We start from the raw sequence: 8,412 nt of genomic DNA, 5'->3' as shown, positions 1-8,412 counted from the left end.
ATTTCTAACACATCAAGATCTATCAATTGAGTAGGTTCATAGTCCTTACCTAGCAATTGCTCAAATCGTTAACGGTGTTCATTTTTGGTGAAGTGTACCTCCGTAAAATACTCAAGTTGTAAAACATCTGGTATCATTAAATTCTCTTGGCCCCTTGCCTCCCGTGAGGCGGTTGAAGTAGCACCCTTGCAACGTTTGGGCGCGGTCTCGGCGGCCTTCTAGCTTTTGCTCCTTAGATTCATTCTTGCTTGATGTGGTTGATAGGGACTTATTCAAAACGCTTGGATTGGTGATTGTGATGGGGTTTTTGTGATGGAGATTATAATAAGGATGATGAGATGTGGTTTTGATGTTGATAATATAAGGGAATAGGGATGGTGGGGGAGGCGTTTATATCAAAGAAAGGTGTTGGGACGAGCAGGCTAGGGTTGGGTTCGGGCATACAGAAATGCAGCCCAACATTCATCCTCTACTGTCCGGGCGTCTTGACGTCGGGTCGAGCGTCTTGAAGTTGCTGCACGGGCGTCCTGTCAAGGGAACGCACGGATTCTCTTCCAACAGATCCTCCTTGTTTTGAATACGGCTCAAGTCGAGCGTTTTGAGGTCAGCTCGAGTGGCTCAGAAACGGGATCGGGCGTCCTCTGGATAATCTACCTAGATTTTCAACCAGGGAAAATTTTTTTGCTTAATGCACCGTTTAGGACGAGCGTCTTAAATTTGGCACGAGCGGATCAGTAGCTGGGACGCGCGGCCTCACTGTAAATCGCGCAGATCTTATGTCAGGGAATTATTTGTCTGAAGCGCAGCTCGGGTCGAGCGTTTTACTATCGGGACAGGCGTCCTGATCTGCTCCTTATCAACTTTCAATCATTTCATGCTAATCTTTTCTCTTGTACCCTTTTTGATTCCCTCTTATCATCATTTTCTGAAAATTTCCTCAAAGAATAGATAAATAACTCTCCCTTACAACTCTCATGTAAAAAAAATGCAATTATTCCAAAAGTATGTTTGATATTGTACAATGCAAAGTTTTTGGAAAGGAATATGTTACAAGCGGTGGTTTGAGATAGAACTCCACCAAACTAAGTTGAAGTGATAATTTCCACTATCCATGGAGCTTAATACTCTCAAAATTTGGTCAAAAGTTTGTGAATGGTTCTCAAGTAAGCAAGAATGAGTCTTGAACCATTGAAAAATAGAGTAGGGCCAATCCATGAGGGACCTCCCTTTGAACTCCTTCTTTTTCTCCTTTGCTTCATCATGATGGCCTTCCCGACTCTTAAAACTAGAAAACTTGAGATTCTTGTCATAGGGGGTTTTCCGGTTACTCCTATTTCTTCCAAAGTTGACGACGAAAATACTTGGACTAGTCAATCCTCTAAGGATAGAAGGTGAACTTTCATGGTATTGATGATGGGGTGTCTTAAGAGTTTGGATAGTGGGTGCCAAATTTTCACATGTAGGCTCATTCTTAGCTTTGTCTTTGAGCTTCTCAACTAAGTAATTCTTGTATGACGATTTGACTTTCGTGAGAAGGTCCATAATGTCATCTCTAACTATCATGGGCTCCATAGTGGGTGTGAGAAGGTCCTCATGTAGGCATTCCTCCTCTACATCGAAGCAATCTTCAAACTTCTCAAGGATGGGTTCCTCAAGCAAGTTGATCCCACAACTCCATTCATCATTTGAGTCAATCTTTCCCTCATCATCTTCTTCCATAGATGCGTCATCATCGCTTTCTCCATATGAATCATAAATAGGCGCTTCACTCCTCCTCATCAACTTTTTATTCAACACCTCAATGTTCACATCAAATGACACATCTTCATACTCACAAAGGCAAAGAGTATTTGGCTTACTCAACCTCATGTCTTCTTCGTCAAATACCATACTTTCATACTCACAAGAGCTCAAGGAGATTGGCTCTTCCCACTTCACATCTTCTTCATCAAAGGTCATTACCTCAAATTCGCATTCATGATCAATGCTCAAGAATTGGTGAGGAGTGGGTGGTCGGGTGGTTGCTTGGGTTGTCGACATTTGGGCAAGTTGAATTGCCAACTCCTCACCATGGGTAACAACGCTTTGGACAACATTGTCCCTATTTTGGCTCTCTTCTAGCATTCGTTTGGAGAAATTTTGTTCATTTCCCATCATTCAGAGAACCACATTTTGAATGTCAAATTCATGATCATCTTCTTATTGTGGGTGGGTGTGAAAGTGATTGTATTGCGGCATTTGGAATTCTTTGTAAAGTGGGTATTGGGAGGGTAGTTGTTGTGGATTTTGGATGTTGGGATTTTGGTGGGAATATTTGGGGTAGTAGTTAGGATTTTCATTGCATGAGTTGTAAGGTAGGTTTGTGTTGACTTGCTCCTCAAACTCCCCATACCCATTGTAGTCATACTCAAAAGATCCACCACATACTCCATGTACCAAGCCTTGGGCCATCATCGTAGCTAAGACAAAGATACAACTACAAACATGGAAACTACAATAAAATGGTAAGAATGAACCTTGAGGAACAAGTTCCTCAAGGTTAAAGCACAAGAAACAAAATTCCCAAGGAACCAAGGCTCCTCAATAAGAAGCACAACTAAAACTAGACAAAAGAACGATTCATATACACAACACCGTCCCCGGCAACGGCGCCATTTTGATGAACGTGTCATTTTACGCTCTCAAACACATTTATACCCAACTACTAGCATAGCAAGCAAGTCGGGGTCGAACCCAAAGGACGGGAATATTTGTATTGTTCAATCTAATTGTAGTTGCACTTAGGGTGTCACAATTGATTTAGATTTGAAAATTCTAAACTAATGAAAGCAATGAAAAGTAAGCAATAAAATGAAAGATGTAAACAAATGATAAAGATACTAGGATGTCATGGGATCATAAGGGAATCATGGTAAGATAGCATAAATGAGTTATATATATGCAAGAAATTATTATTGTTGGAATTGAGTTAGTTCATGTCTTATAATTCATAGGAAGATTTAGGTCCCGGAGCCGAGTCATTTATGAATTTACAACACCTACAAGTCAACTTAATTCTTCCCATTAAACTATATACATGGTCTAACAAACCAAATCCTAGGGAAACTTACGTCTCAGAGCCGAGTGGGTTAAGACTTTACAACACCTACAAGTCGACTTGGGTTTTCCCTATTTAACAATATGCAAGGTCTAACAAGGCGTGAGTTGGTTTATATTTTACAAGCCTTTGTTGAAAAGATAAGAGAAATATGCTAGGTTGTCAATCAAGCATTTCATCAAACATGATATATGCGTAAGTTGAAGAACAATAAGCAAGCATTCATATAAACTCATTAAGCATAAATCTATCCCATGATTTACTCCCTAATCCCCCACTAGTCCTGGTTAAGTAATTACTCCCTCATTATCATGGAAGACATGTTATCAATGGTGTCAATTATCACAACAAGTATAAACATGATTAAAGAGTGAGGAAATAAACAATAAAGAGTAAAGGGTAAAGAGATTATACCAAACTTAAGATGAACAATTGGAAAGGAAAGAATACTAGAAGAAAACTTGATTGATTGATGAAGAGTTGTCAATTTTCCAATAATAACCCAATAATCTTCAATTACCCAATAATAACTTAAAGAATAATTAAGGAATGATTAATGTGTAATTTTGTGGAATGATTGAGATTAATCTATTCTAATCTACTCCTACTCTAATATTAAGGAAGGTTTTTATCTAGGAGAGAATTCGTTATTAGCTAGGTAGTACAATGGGGTATTTATACCAAAGATTAAGTACAAGAATTAGGGTTACAAAGGGCTTATATGACGATTATGACCCTAAGCGAAGTTTGACAATTTGCAAGTCCCGTAGGGACACGCGCGAGCTGAGTAGCAGGTCCCTCAGGGACACGCACATCCTGGTCTGAAGACTGCTTGGGACTGCTTCACAATCCGCTCGAGCTGAGCCTTAGGACGCCCGGATCCTGGGCCTGGACGCTCGTCCTAAGATCGGGACGCCCGGATCCTGGGACAGGGTTCCTCCTCTGTTCTGACTACCTAACAATCCGTGGGGATTGATTTAGGGCCGTTGGGATCTTCATCATTGCCTAATTTACTTGATTTATTTGCTTAGTCCTTTAGTATTGGTCTCCTCTTCGATGCTCGGTCATTAAATGCGATCCATTTAGCTCCATAAATGTAAGGCTAGCAATCCTCTCCTACCAAGGACACAAAACCTCAAAGAATATGCAAAATAGGGCACTAAAGATAAGAAATGACCCTAATAGTTGCTAGAAAGCATGGGAACGAGGTTAATTCGGGGACTAAACGTGCACAAATATGAGTCTTATTAAGTTGAAGTCAACCCGCTTGAGTTAGTCCTTCAACCCGCTCGAGTTGGTGCCCAGAACTGCTTCCCACGGATCCTCTTGAAACGTGCAAGGCTTCTTCGACACTTAAGCATATTATTTCCTAATCTACCCTTGCTTAACCTAATATTGTAACCACTATATATACTCCATTTATAATAATTAAGAGATTAAGCCTTCTTAGAGTAAATTAAGCCTCCTTAGATTAGATTAGGAGTAGATTAGTCTTTAATCTTTCCACAAAGCACTTCAATCTTACAACAATTGTTCTTTCAATCTTCAATAGTTTACATTTGGATCTCTTGGGTATGTATTTGAAGACTATGTGACAAGTTTTCATCTTTATGCAAGGATCCTCCTTTATTTATGTTCATCTTTACTTTCCAAGTTGGTAACTTTCTTAATCTCTTTATTTACTTGTTAATTCTTTGCTTAATATCTTGCTTAATCATCATGTTTACCTATGTTATGATGTGTGACGCCATTATTAGCATGATAATCATGATGTTTTGTGAGTAGTCTCTTAGCTAGGGTTAGTGGGGGATTAGGAGAGTAATTATGGGATAAATCCATGCTTAATGAGTTCATATGAATGCTTGCTTATTGTATTTTCAACTTATGCACATGTTATGTTTGAAGAAATGCTTGATTGACAATCTAGCATGATTCTCTTATCCTTTCAACAAGACTTGTAAGACATAAACCAACTCAAGGCTTGTTAGACCATGCATATAGTTGAATAGGAAGAATTAAGTCAACTTTTAGGTGTTGTAAAGTCTTGACCGACTCGGCTCCGAGACCCAAAACTTCCTAGGAATTGTAAGATATAAACTAACTCGATTCCAACAATAATAATTGCTTGCATCTATGTGACTCATTTATACTATCTTACCATGATTCCCCTATGATCCCATGATACCCTAGTATCTTTAATCAATTGTTTACATCTTCATTTCTATTTACCTGTCCTGTTTTTCAATTATTTACATTTCCTTATTGTAGCTTAGAACACAACTTCAAATCCAAACCAATTGTGGCACTAGCATAAATTGAGATAGATAGACTTAGAACCCAAAGCACACCGTCCCGTAGATCGACCTCGAGTTAACCACTAGCTAGTTGTTTGTTGAGAATATAAATGTGTTTGATTGAGTGAACAACGACTCGCTCACCATCAGCAGAATGAGAAAGTTATCGCTTATGCGTCGAGGCAGCTGAAGCCGTATGAGGAGAACTATCCTACTCACGATTTGGAGCTGGGTGCAGTTGTTTTTGCTCTAAAGATTTGGAGGCACTATCTTTATGGAGCGACCTTTAAGGTGTTTTCAGATCATAAGAGCTTAAAGTATATCTACACACAAAAAAAGTTGAACATGTGATAGAGGCGATGTATGGAGTTGATTGAGGACTATGACATGGAGATCATTTATCACGAGGGTAAGGCCAATGTGGTGGCAGATGCTTTGAGTAGGTAGAGTGTACATTCGTTGTGTACAAGTATGTCTTTGATGAAACTGAGGGATGAGATGTCTAAGATGGGGATCCATATGATTCAAAAGTGGGATGCCATCGGGGACTTAACTATCGAACCTGATTTGTATGATGACATAAAGAGGAAACAGGAACTTGATCCCAAGATTCAAGAGTGGAAGACAAGGGTAGAAAGTGGCACAGTTTTGAGGTTTTATATCCACACAGATGAGAGTGTTCATTTCAATAGAAGATGGTGTGTTCCTAGTGATGCGGACTTGAAAAGGTTGATCATGACAGAGGCTCATTGTACTCCTTATTTAGTTCACCCGGATGGCGACAAGCTTTACAAGGACTTAAAGAAAACGTTTTGGTGGCCTAATATGAAGAAAGATATGGCCCATTTCGTGGCTAAGTGTTTAACATGTCAAAGAGTAAAGGGTGAACAATGCAGACCACAAGGTAAGATTCAGTCACTTGAGGTACCAGAGTGCAAATGGGAGTCGATCTCTATGGACTTCATCATGGGGTTACCAAGGACTCAGCTAGGTAACAATATGATTTGGGTGATCATCGACCGTTTAACAAAGTCAGCTCACTTCGTTCCGATGATGGATACTTGGACTAAGATACAGTTAGCTCTGGGTTTTAGGAAGCATGTGGTTCGGTTACATGGGGTGCCAAAGGACATAATGTCAGATCGAGATGCGGGGTTCATATCACGGTTTTGGCAAGAGTTGCAGGATTTGATGGGAGCTACCTTGAAGATGAGTACAACTTTTCATCCTGCGACAGATTGTTAGACTGAGAGGACTATCAAGACTTTGGAAGATATGTTGAGGGCTTGTGCCATGGAGTTTGGTGGAAGTTGGGATGATAGGCTGGACTTGATCGAGTTTTCATACAACAACAGCCATCACACTGGCATTGGGATGACACCTTTTAAGACTTTGTATGGCAGGAAGTGCAGAAGTCCGGTATGTTGGGACGATAGTGTTGAGACTGTGGTTTTAGGGCCACAGATGGTGCAGGATATGATTGAGTACGTTCGCATGATTCGCCAAAAGATGAAAGTAGCTCAATATCGCCAAAAGAGTTATGCATACTTGCACCGCAGGGACATTGAGTTCGCATTAGGTGACAAGGTCCTTTTGAAAGTGTCACCTATGCGAGGGGTGATGAGGTTTGGCAAGAAAGGGAAGTTGAGTCAGAATTTTATCGGTCCTTATGAGATCCTATACCGCATAGGTGAAGTAGCCTACCTTCTAACTTTACCACCATCGCTGGATCGAGTCCACAACGTGTTTCATGTTTCGCAACTCCGAAAGTATGTTAGCAATCCATCACATGTGCTTAAGGTTGAGAACATATAGTTAGATGAGTCTCTAACTTATGCGGAGGTTCCCAAGGAGATCTTAGACCGGAAAGTGCGCAAGACAAGGAATGGTGAGACCATCTTACTAAAGGTACTTTGGACTAATCACAATGTGGAAGAAGCAACATGGGAACCAGAGGAGGCGATGAGAGAGCATTTTCCTCACCTTTTCGATCAGGTATGTTTGGTTACGGGGACGTAACCGTTGTCTTTTAAGGGGGGTAGGAGATGGTCGTATACATGTTTTTGGGGTTAGTTGAGGTCAACATAGTTATGTTCTTGTCACCTTTTGAGTTTGGGATGAGTGTTTTATCATGTATAGTTGGAGTTGTTGATACTTTGAGTAGTTGTGGTTGTTGTTTTGAGCCGTTGGTGTTGTGTTGGGTGTTTCGTTTTGGGTATGGTATGAACTTCAGGGACGAAGTTCTTTTTAAGGAGGGAAGACTATAATACCACGATTTTCTGAGTCCTGTTACTCGGCCGAATAGGGCTAACTCGTCCGAGTAATGTGTCGTGTGTTTTCTAGTCAGGCTACTGTTCATGAACACTCGATCGAGTATGGTAATACTCGGCCGAGTAAGGGGTATTTGGCCGAGTACTCTCAGTACTCGACTGAGCATCCGGTCGGACGGGAATTATTTCCTCGGTTTGGTTAAGGATGATAAGAGTTATAAATTACGTTTAACAGTTATGGGGAATCGACAAGTTGAAGGAGCTGACTACAATGAGACCTTTTCTCCTACCGTTAAACTCGTCACCATCCGCACTTTACTTGCTCTTGTTGCGGCCAAAACATGGGAACTCCATCAAATGGATGTTCATAATGCCTTCCTCCATGGCGACCTTACCGAGGAAGTATATATGCAGGCACCACCCGGTTTTCCATCACAATCTGATGGAAGAGTATGCCGCTTAAGCAAATCTTTATATGGCCTCAAACAAGTCCCTCGATGTTGGTATGCCAAGCTTGCTTCCGCGCTTAATCAATATGGGTTCAAACAGTGTCTGTATGACCACTCGCTCTTCTCCATTACCAATACCGACACCGAAGTTCATGTCCTTATATATGTTGATGATTTGGTCATTTGTAGTAATAATCTTCACATGATCCGCCAATTCAAGACGTACCTCTCTACCTGCTTTCACATGAAGGATCTAGGCAATCTAAAATATTTTCTTGGACTCGAAATTATATGAAGTCCAA

This window comes from Silene latifolia, chromosome 6 (genome assembly GCF_048544455.1).
Source record: "Silene latifolia isolate original U9 population chromosome 6, ASM4854445v1, whole genome shotgun sequence".
Lineage (NCBI taxonomy): Eukaryota > Viridiplantae > Streptophyta > Magnoliopsida > Caryophyllales > Caryophyllaceae > Silene > Silene latifolia.
This window is presented reverse-complemented; position numbering follows the sequence as displayed.